This window comes from Jaculus jaculus, chromosome 6 (genome assembly GCF_020740685.1).
Source record: "Jaculus jaculus isolate mJacJac1 chromosome 6, mJacJac1.mat.Y.cur, whole genome shotgun sequence".
NCBI classification, from domain to species: Eukaryota; Metazoa; Chordata; class Mammalia; order Rodentia; family Dipodidae; genus Jaculus; species Jaculus jaculus.
This window is the reverse complement of record NC_059107.1, coordinates 69,282,811-69,302,461: the sequence shown is the minus strand read 5'-3', so window position 1 is coordinate 69,302,461 and position 19,651 is coordinate 69,282,811. Positions and strand designations below refer to the sequence as shown.

Genomic DNA, 19,651 nt, shown 5'->3' with positions numbered 1-19,651 from the left:
AGTAATGCCACTGGTTGCTGGTTGGTGACAATGTTTGGCAATGGTATTACTGAGCTTTGCTTCATATTTTTGCTTAGTCACATGCTGGCTCCCCCTTTACTATTTTGCTTTTACATTTTGATTTCTGTATAATACTTTTTACTCAAAGTCTCCCCTACTTCCCCTGCCTGTGGCTCTTAAATATGCTAAATAGATTCTTATGACAAAGGCATTTGGTCTTCAATAAAGTTCAAACTAATATTAACGCCATCTCACACAATTTACAGAAGGCTTCCAAAGTTTAGTGGTGCATGGCTGCAATCTCAACTCTCAGGAGTCTGAAGTGGGAGTCTGATGAGTTCCAAACTACCATCAGCTATGTTACCAGGCTCTATTTCAGCAATAAGTGTAAAAGCAAGCTTCTGGTTCAGTGAGTAACAGTATCTGGGGAAAATGCCCCAAGGGCTTTTCAGCTTCTTACAAGACCTCCTACATCAAGAATCTTCTCATTGGTTGTGTGAGCACATGCTACTATAAGCAACCAGATAGAAAGGAAGGCAGCATAAACCACTTTGGTATATAGAAAAAAAAAATTCAAGCTATAGATATGGCTTACTGGTTAAAAGGTACTTGCCTGCTAACGTTAAGGACCCATGTTCAATTCTCTAGATCCCAAGTAAGCTAGAGCCACAATGTGACACATCCTCAAAGTTGCACATCCGCACAAGCTGCATAAGCATCTATAGTTAGATTACAGTGGATAGAGACCCAGGTGTGCCAATTCTCTCTCTCTTTCTCACTCTCTAGTTCTATTGATTTCACTTTCTCATAAAAAGGCCAGTCTGTTAGGCTTGCCTTAAAAAACAAATCTCAGGGCTGGAGAGATGGCTTAGCAGTTAAGCACTTGCCTGTGAAGCCTAAGGACCCCAGTTTGAGGCTCGATTCCCCAGGACCCACGTTAGCCAGAAGCACAAGTGGGAGCATGTGTCTGGAGTTTGCTTGCAGTGGCTGGAGGCCCTGGTGTGCCCATTCTCTCTCTTTCTCTCTCTATCTGTTGCTCTCAAATAAATAAATAAAAATAAACAATAAAATAAAAAAAAACCTAAATTTGATATATATGTACTTGCAGACCTGCGTTGGCTTGACTAGGTTTTACATTTGTTGGTAGAAATAGTGATCTCAATGGTGGATTTAAGCAGAAAACTCCAAATCACTAATGGGTGTTACCCAGCGTAAGTTTGTCTGAAAGATAACAGTTAATTCAATGAGAAGGTGTTTATTCAGAAAATAGATATCATGAGTTGAGGAGAATTTAGTCTATTAATGGGATAAGACATACTAACCAAGTAGCACTGTTATATTATTAGAGAGATCATAGCAATGAGTGAAGGAGCCAAGATCATTTAAATAGTGCACTTTATAAGATGAGGGATCTGAAATAGCAATGGAAATGTGGATTGCAGCTGAACAATTCAAGGGCAGTTGAAGCAAATGTATAAGACAATGTTTTTGAAGATAAGAAGAGCTGCAAGAAGACTCGATCTCAACCTGGAATTCTTTAATTACTCAGATACCATTATTGATTGGAATAACAACTACCGAGAAATGAAGGCCAGAGATTCACTTGTAAAAGAAGGGCAGGATTGTTTTGTAAGCAGTTTATTGAACTATCTACATGGTCTGTAATCTAACAGAAAAAGCCTTGGGGGAATTCAAATGCAATGAGCCCTTGACTGATGAATGGCTTCAAGTAGATAGAAATGATTTATGGTGAGAAAACACAAACAGAGGCAGGGTCAAAAAATGCTAAAAAAGATTAAACGCTAAAGAACTTCTCGCAAATCACTGATTAGGAAACAATCTGAAAGCAATGGGACATTTAAAAATCACCCTGCAATGACTGGAGATGGATGCTACAATCATAATTCCATGATAAACAAAGGTAATATTCTAAAAGAATACTAACAGTGGATATTATATTCTGTCATCTAGTATATGTCCCTGTTCAGAGACATTTATATATTAGGTCATTTGATCTTCCTAACAGTTTATGAAATGTGTTCTATTTCCCACTTATGTGAGATGTGCAGTTACTGATGTTCAAAAAGAATAGGAAATATCCCCAAAGTCATAGTTAATAGTTAATCAGCACAAAATCTATGTCAACTTTCAAAGTCCAAACTGCCACACTATTAAAAAAGCTGACTTGGTAGGAAAACTGATAATGTCTTAAATAGCATTTTAGATTTTGAGATATGCCTATTGATTAACTTTAGCAACAAGGAATAAAGTAAACATTCATGTATATAATTGAAACTCTATGCTTAGGACTATGAATGCAAATATGCTTGTCATCGCATATGAGAGAAAACATAAAACCTTTGGTCACATTACATGGATATACATCCAGGGTTTACTATATTCTACTTGTGTTGCCTAGGTTTGGATGGAAGTATTCTTTATTTCACTTTTCTGAATGATAGTAGAAATTATTTATGCAATTTCAATGAGTAATTTATAGGTGAATTTTTATACAGGCTTGAGGTTTAGATTGTTTAATACCTAGGATATGGTGGTTAATTAATAACTAAATAAAATTACCACATAAACTTTTGAACTTCCAGGTCTCAAAAGTAGTTTAGAATCCAGAATAAGGGTATAATCTACAATTATTCTTTAGAAATGAGTCATAGAATGTTCAGATGACTGAGGAGGTGAGTAGTAAAATGTCACTAGAACTAGGAGCCCAAAGATTTAAGTTAACATTTCAAATTTGCTATTAAATTTATGACATCAATATAATAAGCTTTTTTCATGTTGAACCTATTTCATTCAAAATCATGTATGCCAATAATACATCTCAAATATATTTTGAGGTTCAAATAAGATAGTTCATATACTTATTTGCTTCTTTAAAAATTTTGTGCAAGATATTGAATATTAAGCATGGTTATAAAATCCAAGCTCTTTCTGTCATCTATCTACTTATAAGTCTTCAATCCACTCATTATCTATCTATATATGCCTCTGTACAATCTACACAATTAAGTAAATATTTGAATACATATAACACACATATGTTAAAAGGAAATAAATACTCTAGGGGATGAGGAGATATCTTATCAGGTAAAAGTGCTTACTGTGCAAGCATGAAGACCTGAGTTAGATCCCAACACTCCTGTACAACCTGGACATGGCTGCAGGTACCTGCAACTGAGGAGGGTGACGATAAAAGGATCACAGTCACTAGAGCTCATCAGAAAAAAAATTCGATACTAATTTTTAAGCATCTATTTACTGTTGTCAAATATGTGTCCAATTAGTAACTCTTATGTTATATATACATAAATTTATGACTATAGAATATATATGTACATATACATATATATGCATAAATTTCATAAATACAACTTAAAAATTAGCAGTAACAGAAGCTACATTTCTTTCTTTTCCTCTGTTTTCTTTGTTAGGAGAAATTATAAACATCTTCAATAGACTTCTCATCTAAATTCCAATGATATTCTTCACATAACCAGAAGAAAGTAATTTGTATAGAAATAGAAAATGATATGCACCAAGAAATTCTAATCAGAAAGAACTCTGTTAGAGGTATCGCAATACCTGATCTCAGATTATACAGTGACAAAGACAACATGAAACTGGCACAAAAAAACAAATACGTAGAAGGATGGAATAGAAGAAAGCAACCAGGACATTACTATGACCACCTTCTTTTTGAAAAATTCATCAGACAATGGAAAAAAGCTGTCTATTCAACAAATACTTCTGGAAAAACTGGTGTCCACCTTTAGCAGAATGAAATTATGTCCACATCTCTCTGCCTCCACAATTCAACATGAGCCAAGATTTTAATTTACAAGCCTCAGAACAATGAATCTTCTAGAATAAAAGAAAGTATGAGGGATACACTTTAATTGTAAGTATGGGCAATAACTTTTTTTCTTTTTGGCTTTTTGAGGTAGGGTTTCACTCTAGCCCAGGCTGACCTGGAATTCACTATGCAGTCTCAGGGTGGCCTAAAACTCATGGCAGTCCTCCTACTTATGCCTCACAAATACTGGGATTAAAGGTATGCACCAGCACTCCTGGAGTCAATAATTTTTTTTTTTTTTAGTTTGATAGTTCATTCTTTTTTTAATAATATGCATATATATTTTTAAATATTTTGTTTATTTTTATTTGAGAGTGACAGAGAGAGAGAAAGAGAGAGAGAGAGAATGGGCATGCCAGGGCTTCCAGCCACTGCAAATGAATGCCAGAAGCATGCACCCCCTTGTGCATCTGGCTAACATGGGTCCTGGGGAGGTGAGCCTCGAACTGGGGTCCTTAGGCTTCACAGGCAAGTGCTTAACCACTAAGCCATCTCTCCAGTCCAATATGTATATTTTTTATTGACAACTTCTATACTCACAGGCAATAAACCATGGAATTTCCCTCCCTTTCCCCACTTTGCCCTTCATAACTTCTCTCTGTCATATCCCTTCCCTCTGTCCATTAGTCTCTCTTGTAATTTGATTTCATCATCTTTTTCTCTTATTATGAGGATCTTGTGTAGGTATTGCTAGACACTGCGATGCATTGGATATTGAGGCCAAATTCTGTCCGGAAAGTTGTATGGAAGGAATAGTACCCTTCCTTTGGCTCTTACATTCTTTCCACCACCTCTTTCACAATGGACCCTGAGCCTTGGAGGGTGTGAGACTTTGCAGTGCTGGAGACTCCTCTGTTCCTTTTTCTCAGCATTATGTTGCCTTTTGGGTCATCCCAGTTGTTGCAGTCAGGTTCACATTGCTGGTAGAAATCATCCTACCAAGAGCAGCTTCTGGGATAAAGAGGTTAATTTTGGCTTACAGGCTTAAGGGGAAGCTCCACGATGGCAGGGGAAAATGATGGCATGAGCAGAGGGTGGTCATCTTCCTCTGACCAACATAAGGTGGACCATAGCAACAGGATTGTGTGCCAAACACTGGCAAGGAGATACTGACTATAACACCCAAAAGCCTGCCCCCAACAACACATTCCCTCCAGGTGTTAATTCCCAAATTTCCATAAACTGGGAACCTAGCATTCAAAACACCTAAGTTTATGGGAGCACCCGAATCAAACCACCACATTCTGCCCCTGGCCCCCACAAACTGATAACCACTCCTGATGTAAAATGCAATTCGTTTAGTTCAACTTTCAAAATCCCCATAGTTTTTATCAGTTCCAAGGATGTTGATAAACCCCCATAATCTAAGGTCTTTTAACTGAGCTGTAATACCAAAAAATAACCTAAAAAACACATAATGGCACAGAATAAACCCTGGGCATAGCAAAGAACACCCAGCCAATACAAGATTTAAAACACCCCGGACAAACGTCAAACTCTGTAACTCCAAGTCCAACAATGCTAGCCAGTGACAAATCGCCAAGTCAGATAATTCTAATCAGCAACATGTTTCTGGCATTCCAATTCTGCCCCTCCAGCTAGGCTACTCACAGTCCTGGAGAACTTCCTTAGCAGCCATCTCTTGGTCCTGGCTTCTCCACTGGGTCTCCACTGCAGTCCATGGTTCACCCTCATCCTCCCACAGGGTCTCCATGCAGGCATCCAGCAAATCTGCTTCACACTGCCCATGACCATTTCCAAAACAAAAGACCATATTGCCAACTCAATGACCTTCTCTTTCCTGCATTTCTTATACTCCGCAATACCAGGTAGGGTGCCAATTTGTTAATCCATGGGGGAATAAACAGATTATGATTCAACATTTAGTATTATATTGGCTGTAGGTTTGTGATAAATAGCTTTTATTATGTTGAGACATGTTCCCTGTATTCTCAATTTCTGTGATGCTTTTACCAGGAAAGGATGTTGGATTTTGTTAAATGGGTTAAATGGCTTTTTTGCATCTATTGAGATGATCATGTAAATTTTGCCCTTCAGACTATTTATATGATGTATTACATTTATTGATTTGCATGTGTTGAACCATCCCCGTATCCCTGGGATAAAGCCAACTTGGTTGGGGTGAATATTTTTTGATATATTCTTGTATTCTGTTTGATAATATTTTGTTGAGAATTTTTGCATCTAAGTTCATGATGGAAATTGGTCCTTAATTTTCTTTTTTTGTTATGCCTTTGCCTGGTTTTGGTATGAGGGTGATGCTGGCTTCATAGACGGAGTTTAGTAGAATTCCTTCATTTTCTATTTTGTGGAAAAGTTTGAGAAGCATTGGTATTAGTTCTTCCATGAAGGTCTGGTAAAATTTACCATTGAATCCATCTGTGCCTGGGCATTTTTATTTGTGAGACTTTTTATAACTGCTTATAATCTCTTAATTGTTGTAGGTCTATTTAAATGGTTTATCTCATCTCGATTTAATTTTGGTAGTCATATGAATCAAGGAAGTGATCCAATTCTTTCATATTTTCAAACTTAGAGTCATATATATTCTTAACATATGTCCTTATAATTGTTTGAATTTCTTTGGTATCTGTTGTAATGGTACCTTTTTCATCTCTAATTTTATTATTTTTTTTCTCTTTTTCTTCTGGTCAAACTTACTAAAGGTTTATCAATCTTGTTTATCCTTTCAAAGAACCACCTCTATTTCATTGATTCTTTGGATATTTTCTTTGATTTCTATTTCATTAATTTTTGCCCTAATCTTTATGATTTCTTCTTATCTACTGATTTTTGGTTTGCCTTGTTCTTCCTTTTCCAAGGCCTTAAGGTGAAGCATAAAATTGTTTATTTGTGAATTCTTCTATTTCTTATATAGCCACTGAGAGCTATAAATTTCCCTCTTAGGACTGCCTTCATCATGTCACAAAGATGGTATGTTGTATTAGCATCATCATTTGATTCTATGAATTTATTGATTTCCTTTTTGATTTCTTCAATGAACCATTGGTTATTCAATAGTGTACTGTTTAGTCTCCATGAATTTCTGTATGCCCTGTAGCTTTTCTTGTTGCTGATTTGCAGTTTATTCACATTTTGGTCAGATAGAATACAAGGGATTTGCTATATTTGTGGAGATTTGCTGTGTGTCCTAATATATGGTCTATTTTATTGAATGTTGCATGCATTTCTGAGAAAAATATATATTCTGCAGCATTTGGATAGAATGTTCTGTAGATATCTGTTAGGTCCATTTGTTCCATGACATCATTTAATTCAGATGTCTCTCTGCTTAATTTTTTGCTGGGATAATCTGTTAATTGTTGAGAGTGGGGCATTGAAGTCTCCCACTATAATTGTGTTTGATGTTATCTGTGACCTTAAGTCTAATAGTGTTTGATGAAACTTGGATCCCCCTTGTTAGGTGTATATATGTTTAGAATTGTAATGTCCTCCTGCTGGAGTGTTCCTTTAATCAGTATAAAATAACCTTCCTTACCTCACTAAGGTGGCTTGAAGTCCACTCTGTCAGATATTAGGATTACAATCCCTCCTTGTTTCCTAGGCCCATTTGCTTGGAATATCATTGTTCCTCCTTTCATCCTAAAGCAGTGACTATTTTTATTGATAGATGAGCTTCCTGGAGCCAACAAATGGTAGGATTTTACCTTTTAATCTAGTCTGCAAGCCTGTGTCTGTTGGATTGTCCATTAAGACCATTTATACTAAGAGTTATTATTGAAAGGTATGCATTTATTCTTGCCATTCTTCTTATTTTGTAGTGTTTCCTGTTTTCCCTTTACTTATTTATTATTTGAGTGCAGTTTATTTTTTCCTATTTCTTCGTGGTTTTTTTTTTTCCCCTCTTTGGCATAAAGAATTTTTGTAAGTATTTTCTGTTGAGCTGGTTTGGTTGTCATAATTTTTTTTGGCCTGTTTTTGTTGTGGAATGTCCTTATTTCTCCATCAATTTGGATAGATAAGTTTTCAGGATAAAGTAATCTTGGTTCACAGTTGTTATCTTTCATAACTTGGAATACATCATTCCAAGCCCTTCCCCAAGTTTGTGTTGAGTAATCTGCAGTTATTCTGATGGTCTTGCCTGTGTAGGTGATTTTCTTTTTCTCTCTAACTGCTTTTAATATATTTTCTTTGGTTTGTGTGTTTAGTAGTTGAATTATAACATGGCCAGGAGAGGTTCTTTCCAGGTTTTGTCTGTTTGGTGTTCTAAAAGCTTCCTGTATCTGCATTGGCATTTCTTTCAATTTGTGGAAATTTTTCTTCTATGATTTTGTTGAAAACACCAACTAAGCCTCTGGATTGAAATTCTTCTCCTTCTGTTATACTCTGAATTCTTATGTTTAATCTTTTCAAAGTGTCCTGAATATCATGAAATTCCCATTCATACCTTGCTATTAGCTTGTCTTTCTCTTGTTGGACTGTGTTATGTCTGCCACCTGGTCTTCTAGTTTCAATATTCTGTTGTCTCCTTCATCCATTCTCCTGGTGAGGTTTTCCACAGAGATTTTTTATTTCACTGTCTGTATTCTTCAGAGCTAGGATTTCAGCCTGATTTTTTTTTTTTTTTTTTTTTTTTGTCAGTGTTTCTATTTCCTTGTAATGGCATCTTTCTTTCATTAAGCTGGTTTCCTATGTTCTCTTTCAGAAGTGTGTTTTCTTCTTTAATTCCTATTTTTTCTTTCATTCCCTTCATTTCATCTCTGATTTCTTTGAGCATAGATACTATCCTTTTCTTGAAATTTTTGTCAGACATTTCATCTAAAGCAGTCACATTGGTGCTCATTTCTGATGGGTTTATAGTTTTTGTTGGGACTGTATTGTCTTGATTCTCTGAGTTTCTTGTAGCAACTTTTGCATCCATCCTGAATTGATTTGATACTTGGGTTTTCTACTTATCTGCCATGTTCCCAGACATGGCAATCCACCTCTACATACCCTCAGGATATGAGTTCAAGGTTCCAGGTGTAGCTTTTTTCCCCCAATCAGGTCACAAAAGTAATCCTGGGTGATGAGTTTACTTGCTAAGCAAATAATCTAGTGGAATGGATGGAATAATTTACTGGTGAGTTCTAAACTTCAACCGAGTAGCATACTCAATCAATGAAAACCAGCATAAAGTATGCAATTGTGGGGATTAAAACAGATAGTTTTGTCAAGCCAAAATCCGTAATGGTGTGTGTTGTTCTACAGCCTTAATCTGGTCAGCTGGGAGGTAGAGATTTCTCTTCTGAATTGGGTTTCAGGTCAACCTGTATCTGGATCAGACCCTGCCTCCAACAATTATATAAGCAAAAGAAAAAGGCCCTATATATATATGAAAGCATCAAAGGCAACAATATTCAACCCCCCAATATAGGTTATTTTACAATGGTAAAGCCAACTAAGATTATATATGCCATAATGTGCCCTGACAAGGAAAGAGATTAAATTTTGTAATGCAGGTCTGTGAACCAGTTTTGTTTTTTTTTTTTTTTTTTTTTTTTTTTTTGGTCATCCTCATTACTCATTACTTTTTAGGTAGCTTCCAATCTCACCAATGCTGAAGGGCCAGCTCAATGTATCCCTTCGTGTTGTGCTGTGCAACTGCACCTCTGATCATCTCTACTGGCTGCATTGCCACCTGGGGCTGAATGCTGGAGGTTAGCAGTTCTGATGATGAGGTATGGGAGAGTTCATACTTCTGGAGTTGCTTGCACTTTCAGCAGGTCTTTCCTTCAGATTTCTTAACTTTGCAAGAAGGCTGATGAAGTTGAAAAATCTGTTTCTTGGTTGGGAAAAAGAGTTTCCTAACCACTGCAAGAAAACTCCAGAGACATGCACCACCATGTGCTTCTGGCTTATGTGGTACTAGGAAATTGAACCTGGGTCTTTACACCTTATAGGCAAGTACTTTAACCACTAAACAAATTCTCCAGCTCCTAATGTTTTATTATTAATGCAAGTGGTTTGTTTTTGAGTATATATTCACTTATTAAGCTTCATACTTACATATAGCTTGTCTACATATGCAAATCTTTTCTGATTATACATTTATAAGTTATTCTCTTTATTATCAACAATAAAACCATGAGTAATTGCATTATTTATCTTACATCACCTGCTTAAAGACAATTAGAAGGAAGTAAGCTGCCACAAATATCATTTTGTGAGTCTAACTAGGAGATAGAAAGTGATATCATCTGTATAATCATTAAGCATAAGGTTCTGGTGTATTTTATTTATATCCATGATCTAAAAGGTCAAGAAGCTGAGAAACACTCATAATAAAGAGACAATCTTCAAAGTGTACTAATCAAGGCTTCTTGAGAGATGACAGCTATTGAAACCTTGACACAAATATGTTTTGACAGTACTCAAAGGAGTCAGTAGAAGAATCTATCATTTAATCAGATGATTCTAAAAGAGCATACATAATCAGAAATAGGTTTCACAAGGAAGGACACGTGGGTGGGCAGAGAACTGAGGGCAGATGAAGGCAATAATAGCATTTCAAAACATCTAAACTTCATCCTAATAAAGAAATGCTTATATGTGAATACATTAGGATAACTCTTTAGTACACAAAGTCTGTATGAGTTTTTGTAGGAGCTTTTCATCTTAAAATATTCAGTTCAATATAGAAGCTTAGCCACAGCGGTGTTGGGATTTTTAAATTTTTATTTTATTATTTTTGAAATTAACTTACAAAGTGACAGATTAGTTCACATTGATGAAAAAAATCCTACAATTGAAATAAATCTCAAAGCTATCATTTTGGAAGATTAACATTTACTCTTTATATTCTCTGAAACTATGAGTGATTGTGAATGGCTTACTTCTGTGTGCACACTTGTATTTGGGTGCACATGTATGTGGAGGCCAGAGATTGCTACAAGGTATCTTCCTCAGTAATTTCTTACCTTACTTTTATTGAGAATTTTTATACATGGTCATATTAAAGTTTGAGCACAACCCCCTCAAGTTAGCCTCTTTGGTCCCCCTGCTGCACCTCGTTCAGTTGAACCCTTTCTTCTTTCCAACTAGTCTTTCTATTCTGATGTATCATTCTTTTTGTCTTTCTTTATCATCTACGTCATAATTTTGGTGGATGAAATATTGTGACCTCCACTTCACTGGTGAGACAATGTTTCTCACTGCAGTTATCCAATACTTCAGGACCATAAAGGTCTGGTAAGTACATATATATGCATATACTTACCATAAATTTATGGGGAATATTTTTATTTCCTTCTAGAATTTTCAAATATAGCATGATTTACACTCATCTATAGTCAACCTGCTGTGCAATAGCACAAGAAAACTTCTTGATATCATGTAACTGTAAGTTCTACTAACCAACTTTTCCCCATCCTTTCTCCCTGCTGCTGGCTAGAATTTAGTTTTTCAGCAAACTCATAGTAAGTATGGATACCAATTTACATAATTTTAATACTTTATTTTTCTTTATTTGAGAGAGAGGGAAATAGCCAGGGTGAGAGAGAAAAAGAGAGAGGGGATAGGGGAGGGAGAGAATGGGAATAGCAGGGCCTGTAGCCACTGCAAACTCCAGATACATGCTTCCCCTTGTGCATCAGGCTTATGTGGGTCCTGGGGAATTGAACTTGGTTCTTTTGGCTTTGCAGGAAAGTATCTTAACCAGTAAGCCATCTCTCCAGCCCCTAATTTAATAATTTCAAATCACACATTAAAATACATGCAATGTATTACATTGTAGTACTTATATTTACATGTTTGTATACATTTAATCCCTACTTCTTTTAAAATATATGCACAAAATCCATTAGTTATAAATACTTATTAAGCATGACATAGAAAATATAAGCTTATAGTAGGCTTTTGTATATTTTTTAAAATTTTCTTACCATATACATGTTTGATTATTCAAATTTTACCAAATAAAATAAGCTTAGTACAACTTTCATGAGGAGTCTAGAAAGATTGCTTAATGGTGCTTGCTTGCAAAGCCTGCCAGCTCAGGTATATTTCACCATCACTCACAAAGAACCAGGTGCATACTTGACACAAACATCTGGCATCCACTGGCAGCATCAAGAGAACTTGACACCCCTCCACTCCGAGTTCACACACACACACACACACACACACACACACACACACACACACGTGATAGATAGACATATAGCTGATAAATAGATACATGAGAAAATATGAAATAAAATTTTTTATGAGAAAAGGAAGTGCTACTTGAGCCAGTGAATTTACTTCCAGGAATTTGCTCTCCACATATGTCCACACATTTTATGTTATTTGGAGAATTTTTTAAACAGAATTGTTTATTCATTTTGCAACATTGTGCTGGGAAAACATTGGAAATTATGCAAATGTTGATAATCAAGATACAAGCAAAGAAATACACAGATGAGATATGGGAGGACAGCAAGACGGGAATTTAAACATTAATTAGATAAATCTTTCTGTAGCCAAAATGTTTGCATCATGATAACATGAAAAAAAAAGTTGTGATTGTAATTAGAACTTTGAGATGTAGATAACCTTAGGTCATATTCACTGCCAACATCCCCAGATGTCAGGAGTATAGGGAATGTGGAAAGAAGCAGAACTAAGGCTTTATATTCCTATCTCAAGGTTGATGCTCATACTAAGGTGGCAATATAAGTAATCTGTACATAAATGAAAACTTCTCAGATATAATGTAATATTAACCATAGTTTTTAGGTATTTCAGTTAGGACAATAATACACACTTTTTAAATTTTTTTCTCTACTTATTAGAGACAGGAAGAGTGGGAGAGAAAGAGAAAGAAGAAAGAGAGAATATGGGCACACCAGGGACACTAGCCACTGCAAATGAATTCCAGATGCAAACAGCACCTCATGCATCTGGCTTACATGAGACCTGGAGAATTGAACTTGGGTCCTTAGGCTTCACAGGCAAGAGCCTTAACTGCTAAGCCATGTCTCCACTTTTGCTTACTATTCTCTGTGTGTGTGTGTCTCTGACTCTCCCTTCCCCTCTGTGTGGTATGTGTGTGTGTGTGTGTGTGTGTGTGTGTGTGTGAATGTATGCCATAGGACAACCCTAGGGATAATTCCTCAGAGATTGGCTACCAATTTATTTATTTATTTATTTATTTATTTATTTATTTATTTATTTATTTATTGTTTTGTATGTGTGTGAAAGGGATTCTCAATGTCCTAGGACTCACCAAGCAGCTAGATAGACTGGATGGCCAGAAAGTCCTAGAAATCTACCTATTGCCTCATCCTCACAGAGAATTGGGATTACAGGCATATACCTACACGTTTTTAAAAAAGAATTCTGGGTATCTATGATTTGGTATGTTTTCAGTATCTTCAATGTCTATCTCCATCATCCTGGCACAAACTGTCAGACTGCCTTGGATGTATCACTTTTGCTCATCTTGACAATTCCTCTGTAGTTTCACCAAACCCATAGTAGATTTGCAGGAGGTGGCTCATCTCCTGCTAGGGAGTCAACTATCTTTTCTTTTCTTTTCTTTTTTTTTTTGTCTTATTGATAGATTTTGGTTGTCCTTTGTTCTTTCTGCCTCTATAAAAGAAAAACAGCTTCTCCAAGGAGAATGAGATCAGTATAGGTTAATGTGAATAAGTATAGGTAATTAAAAGAGATTTTGTTGGTTGTGGCATCTCACACAAAAGTGAGGCAAGTAGAAGGTCACATATGTCCACTAGGTGGTTCAGGTGTCTGGAGTTCTTTTGCAGTGACTCCTCTCTCTCTCTCTCTCTCTCTCTCTCTCTCTCTCTCTCTCTCTCTCTCTCTCTTTCTCAAAAAAAAAAGACATACAATCAGCATTTACATGTGGATTGTGGAAACAGTCCACGAAACTGAACAAACAATAGTTTTATTTATGAAGTCATGAAAAATTTAGGAATTGAATTATACAAGTGTTTAAAATGCTAAATTTGTTAAATTTGTTAAAACATCATCTTCAATGAAGATAAAGGGTAAATATGCTCATACATTAATAATAATGTGTCATAAGCAATTAATGTGGTACATTTCAGATTGATTTGTAAAAGAAAATAAGAGGAATGTAACGATTGATATACACAGAACTCAAAGGGATTAGCAATTTCTGTTGAAGTTTATAAAACAAAAGTATAGAAATGTATATCTGAAAAATTAAAAATCTAAAAAGAACTTGAAGTTATTACATTTACATTGGAAGATGCCCTCATTTCAGCAACATGAGAATGTAGCGCAGTCATGCAGATGGGAAGAAGACCTCTCAATACTCCATTACATAATTTAAACAAACAAATTCCTTTTGAATTGTGAGAATCTAGACTAAATAGAAAAGAAAAAGAGGAATAACTATTATTTGTATATTTGTGTTTGTGTGCATGTGTGGTGGGTGCATGTGAGAGTATGCATGTTTTCATTTGTGTGAACACACTTGTCTGTGCAGGTACATGCATACTTGTCACCAAGTGCAATCAGAGATCAAAGGTTGACAACATATTTCTTCCTCTGTAATTTCTCCTCCTTATATTTTGATACAGGGTGTCTCACATGAACTTGGAGCTTATAGATTTGGCTAGCTGGGTAAGCTAGCCAATGAGCCATTCCCCCGCATGAAAGGAATAACTTAATGGAAAGAAGATAGTAAGATGATTTGAAACTGTAGCCATTAATGATACAAGTAAACATAACACAGTTTATTTTCAAAGTTGAACATATGCTATGCTGATGACCTAATTTGGTGTATTTTGATATATATTATTTTTCTGCATTTAGATTATTTGATCACAAAGCATAAAGTTAAATGCCAGAAACATGAGCCAGAAATAAAAAGGATTATTCTTTTTTTATATTACATGGATTTTTTATTATTAGTAGTAATGTACACAGTGTGTATACAGTCATGTTGGTACCATCTTTAGCCTCCTTCCTGTGCTTCCCCCTCCACTGGGACACTCTTCGTTGGTAGATATGGCTCATGCATTTTGGGGTTAGCCCTTAGTTATGGGTAAGAGGCAATGTCTCTGTGCATAATGACCCAATGTGTGGCTCTAACATTCTTTCTGCCTCTCTTCCACAAATTTTCCTGAGCCATGTTGGGCTGCTTCAGTGGTGAGGTCTTGGGAGCCTCTATGTCTCTGTATATCTGATTTGTAGGAGTTGAGTGTTCTCTGGGTCTATCTCCTTCACCCTTGTGTTGGTACCAGGTTCACCAAGAAAGCTACACTCTTGCTCATTTTCCCAATACTCTTAGTTTCAGCTGGGGCCCTGTTGAGGTGTGGTGGGGTAGTTCTCTCCTTAGTATCTATGTCTATCTAAAAAAAGAAGCAAATTCTCCAACTGAGAGTGAAGTTAGCACCAGAAAAATGGGATAACCATATTATTTTAGAGAGAATTTAATAGGTATATGTCCTCTTGTAGCCCATGATTGGTGGGAGCTTGATAATGTAGAGCGAACTCCTTTTTGGATATGGTTCTGACTTGTTTCCCAGCTCCAGCTATGGGTTTCATTCGACTAAGAACAGTTAGCCAAATCAAGAGCAGCTGGTTTCCTACCATGGCTGGAAATTATGTGGATCTTCCTAAATATTTGGAGGCAGGCTTTATGATACAGTATATGATCTATTTTTTGATAAGGTTCCATGGGCTGCTGAGAAGAATGTGTGGTCTGTGGATTTAGGGTAGAATGTTCTGTAGATGTCCGTTAAGTCTAATTGTTCTATGGTTTTGTTGAGCTCTCTCATTTCCTGTTGATTTTCTGTTTGGATGATCTATCTATTGCTTATAGTGGAGTGTCAAAGTCCCCCACTATGATGGTGTTGGTGATTATTTCTGTTTTGTTGTCAAGTAGGTTTGTTTTATGAATTTCTGTGTACCCGTGTTTGGTGCATAAAGATTGATGATTGTGACATCCTCTTGTTGAATTGTTCCCTTGATAAATAAGAAGTGGCCTTCTTTGTCAATTTGACTACTTTGGGTTTGAAGTATATTTTATCTGATATTAGTATCACTACACCCACTTGCTTCTTATTCCTGTTTGCTTGGAATATCATTTTCCACCCTTTCAACCGGAGGAGGTGTCTGTCTTTAGTGGTGAGGTGGGTCTCTTGAAGACAGACAACAGATTGAGGGCTCTAATTTTCTGACCCACCCATTTGGCTTCTGTGCCTTGATGGGTGAATTGAGTCCATTAATAAGTAGTGTAATGACTATGAGGTTTCATTTGATCCCTGCCCTATCATGATCATTTATGTGGTTTGGTATTTTCTTGGACTTTGTAGTTTTTGTGCTTTCTCTGAGTTTGTTTATTGTGATCTGCTTCTTGTAGGCACTTGAGGTTGATTATTTGATTCTTCTTTGTGGAGTATTCCCTGAAGTACTCTCTGCAGCTTTGGATTTATGTTCATATAGTTGTAAAGCTGAGTTTTATCATGGAAAGTTTTTCTTTTACCATTTACTATGAGGGATATTTTGCTGGGTAGAGTTGTTTGGGTTGGAAGCCATACTTTCTTAGAGTTTGCAGTGTTCCATTCTATTTTCTTCTGGCTTTCAAGTTTTCCATTGAGAAGTCTGAAATAATTTTGATGGGGTTGCCTTCATATGTAATTTGTTGTTTCTCCCTGGCTGCTTTTAGGACTTTCTCTTTGGTATCAATGTTTAGAGTCTTAATGATAGTATGTCTTGGAGAATTTCTCCTTTGGTCCATTCTGTTAGGAGTCCCATTAGCTTCTTGTAACTTGATGGAACTTTCTTTTGAGAGAGTGGGAAAGTTTTGTTCGATTTTTTGTTTTGAATAATTTCTCCATGCCTTTGGTCTGATTCTATTCCCCTTCTGGTATTCCCATGTTCTAAATTTTGGGACATTTAAGAGTATCCCACAATTACCTCATGTTCTATTCACAAAATTTTTTGAACTTATTGAAACTTTTTGACTCATAAGATGTTTTTTCTGTCTTCTCTTCCAGATCTGGGTTTCTATCCTCCACATGGCTGATTCTATTCTTGAGAGCTTCCATATAGTTTTGGGCTTGTTCAAGTTGGTTTGCATTTTCTACTACTTTCTTATATATAATTTCCATCCTTCTGTCAATTTTTCTTTTGTTGTCATTTTCCTTTTTGATGTTTTTTTTTCTTAATTTTTATTAACATTTTCCATAATTATAAAACATATCCTATGGTAATACCCTCCCTCTCCCTACTTCCCCCTTTGAAATTCCATTCTCCATCATATCCCCTCCCCATCTTAATCAGTCTCTTTTATTTTGATGTCATGATCTTTTCCTCCTCTTATGATGGTCTTGTGTAGGTAGTGTCAGACACTATGAGGTCATGGATATCCAGGCCATTTTATGTCTGGAGGAAGCATGTTGTAAGGAGTCCTACCCTTCTTTTGGATCTTACATTCTTTCTGACAACTCTTCCGCATTAGACCCTGAGTCTTGGAAGGTGTGATCGAGATCTTAGTCAGTACTCCAGTCACTTCTTTCCAGCACTATGATACCTTCTGAGTTGTACCAAGGTCACTGCCATCTAAAAAGAGAAGATTCTCTACCCAAAGTGAGAATAGCATTAATATAAGGGTATAAATATTAAGATAAGTGCTTACTGGGCAGTTTGATAAGCATAGTATATACACTTATCCAGACATCAGCAGATGTTACACCCCTAGGGCTCATGACTACCCCTGTTTAAGTTTTCAGTATCAGGGATGTATTCCCTCCCATGGAGTGGGCCTCCATTCCAATTGGAGGGCAATTGGTTTCCACCAAGAAAGATGTGCCACTATTGCACCCATTGGCTCATTTGGCCTGGCTGGCTAATTATAAGGCTTGCAGTGTCCACTGTTGAGTATCTTCACTGTTGGTATCTCTTTCTCCCATTGAACTGCATTTAGAATGGCTTCTTCCAGCTTTCTGTCAACTGGTCTACATGGAGGAGGTTATCAGCTCAGTTTCAGCAGGATTTTTCAGTGGTCTTGCAGCCCAAGTATGTGGAGTCTTCCACAATAGGGTCTTACCATCAATTCCTGGTGGGAAACCAAGAGCCTTAGCAATGGCCTATGATGTTTTGGGGCATCAGGGACCTTCCTGGCCAACAACTCATCTGGTGGCACACACCTTTAATCTCAGCACTTGGGAGGCAGAGGTAAGAGGATCACTGTGAGTTCAAGGCCACCCTGAGATTACATAGTTAATTCCAGGTCAGCCTGAGCCAGACACCCTAGCTCGAAAAGCCAAAAATCAACAACAACAACAAAAGACATATATTAATTCCTGTAATTTAATTTTGCTAATCTTGTAGTGTTTTGGTGTTTTCTTAGTCATTGTTGGTTCAACAATTAACTTAGCATTGTTCATTTTTTCTCTATAGACCACAGTATTCTTTCTAGTGTCAGCTGGTCTACTTGGAGGAGGTTATCAGCTCAGTTCCAGCAGGATTTCAGTGGCCTTGCAGCCCAAGTATGTGGAGTCTTCAGCAATAGGGTTTACCATCAATTCCTGGTGGGAAATCAAGGGCCTCGGCAATGGCCTATAATGTTTTGGGGACATCAGGCACCGCTCTGGCCAACAGCTCACTGGAGGTATCCCATCCCTGGCACTGGAAATTTTCTAACAATGATCTATGCCTCCTGAGTGTTCCATTGTCCAAAACCGGAGGATTCCATATGATTTATTTGTATCCTCTTCAAATTTGATTAGCCCTCCCTCCACCTTTGCTTTACTCAGTCTCTTCTCCTGATCTCACTTTGGTCCTTTTCACCCCCATTAATCTATTCTTCTACTTACATATATACAATGCCAACCTATTAAGTACTCTCCTCCCTTCCTTTCTCTTCCCTTTAATGGTTCTTGGAATTCATCCTTGCATTTCTTTATATCTTCATTGAGCTTAGCCAGCTCTCCTTCAGATCATTTAACTTTCTTTACAACCCTTGCAGGTTCTTATCTATTACATCTAGTCTAGCAGGGATAGCATTCATATGATTACCGACCCTTTGTTGCTTTTCTTCAAGTTCTGCTATTTGCTTGGTCAGAGTTGCATAGTTTATATCTTCATTTTGGGGTTCTGATCCTAATGTCTCTTCTGTTTTGATTAGAGACATCCATTGTGGGACTGGGTGATCTTATTGGGTTTACTTGTGTTTGCTTTTTTATGTTTTTATGACATATAGTCTACCCTTGAAGTGTCTCCAGTGGTTATTACCTTTTAGGTTTGCTTCCACTAGTCTTCTGGTGGTAATTGGGTCTGCCTGCTCAGAAGGAAGGAGCATGTTAGACTCTGGTGGGGCCTGAGTTCCTGAAGTAGGGGCTTGTTGCTCCATGATTTGGGATATGGGACTGTGTTGTCAGATGGCCTGAAGTGGACAGTGGGATGGGGGGCATTGGCAAGTGGGCTGGTGTTCCTGAGCCTGGAGGCACATATGGAGATTATCTGGCCTTCATGGGTCTACAAAGGTATGGCATTCAGGAGCCTGGAGGCATGGGTGGTGCTATGCTGGCTTGGGTCTTCCCATGGGGATGGGTGGGCAGTGGAGAGTGGGGATGATATTCCTAAACCTGGGTGTGTGGGTGGAGCTATGCTGGCCTGTTGTCTTGGGTCTGGGCAAGGGGGCGGAGGTGGCAAGTAGGACAGCATTGGTGCTTGTGAGGGTGAGTGGAATGTCTTGAGGGGTTTGGGGGACTGGTGGGCTACCCAAGAGTGTGGGAATCAGGCTATTCCCCTTTTTTCCCCTCTATGCCCTCCCACTGGAGG

General features: G+C 37.2%; 1 pseudogene; it reads right to left on the bottom strand.

The window, feature by feature from the left end:
* The window catches only part of LOC101594867, a 151,678-nt pseudogene extending 132,458 nt beyond the window's left edge, over positions 1–19,220 (bottom strand).
* Between the last annotated feature and the right edge of the window lie 431 nt (positions 19,221–19,651).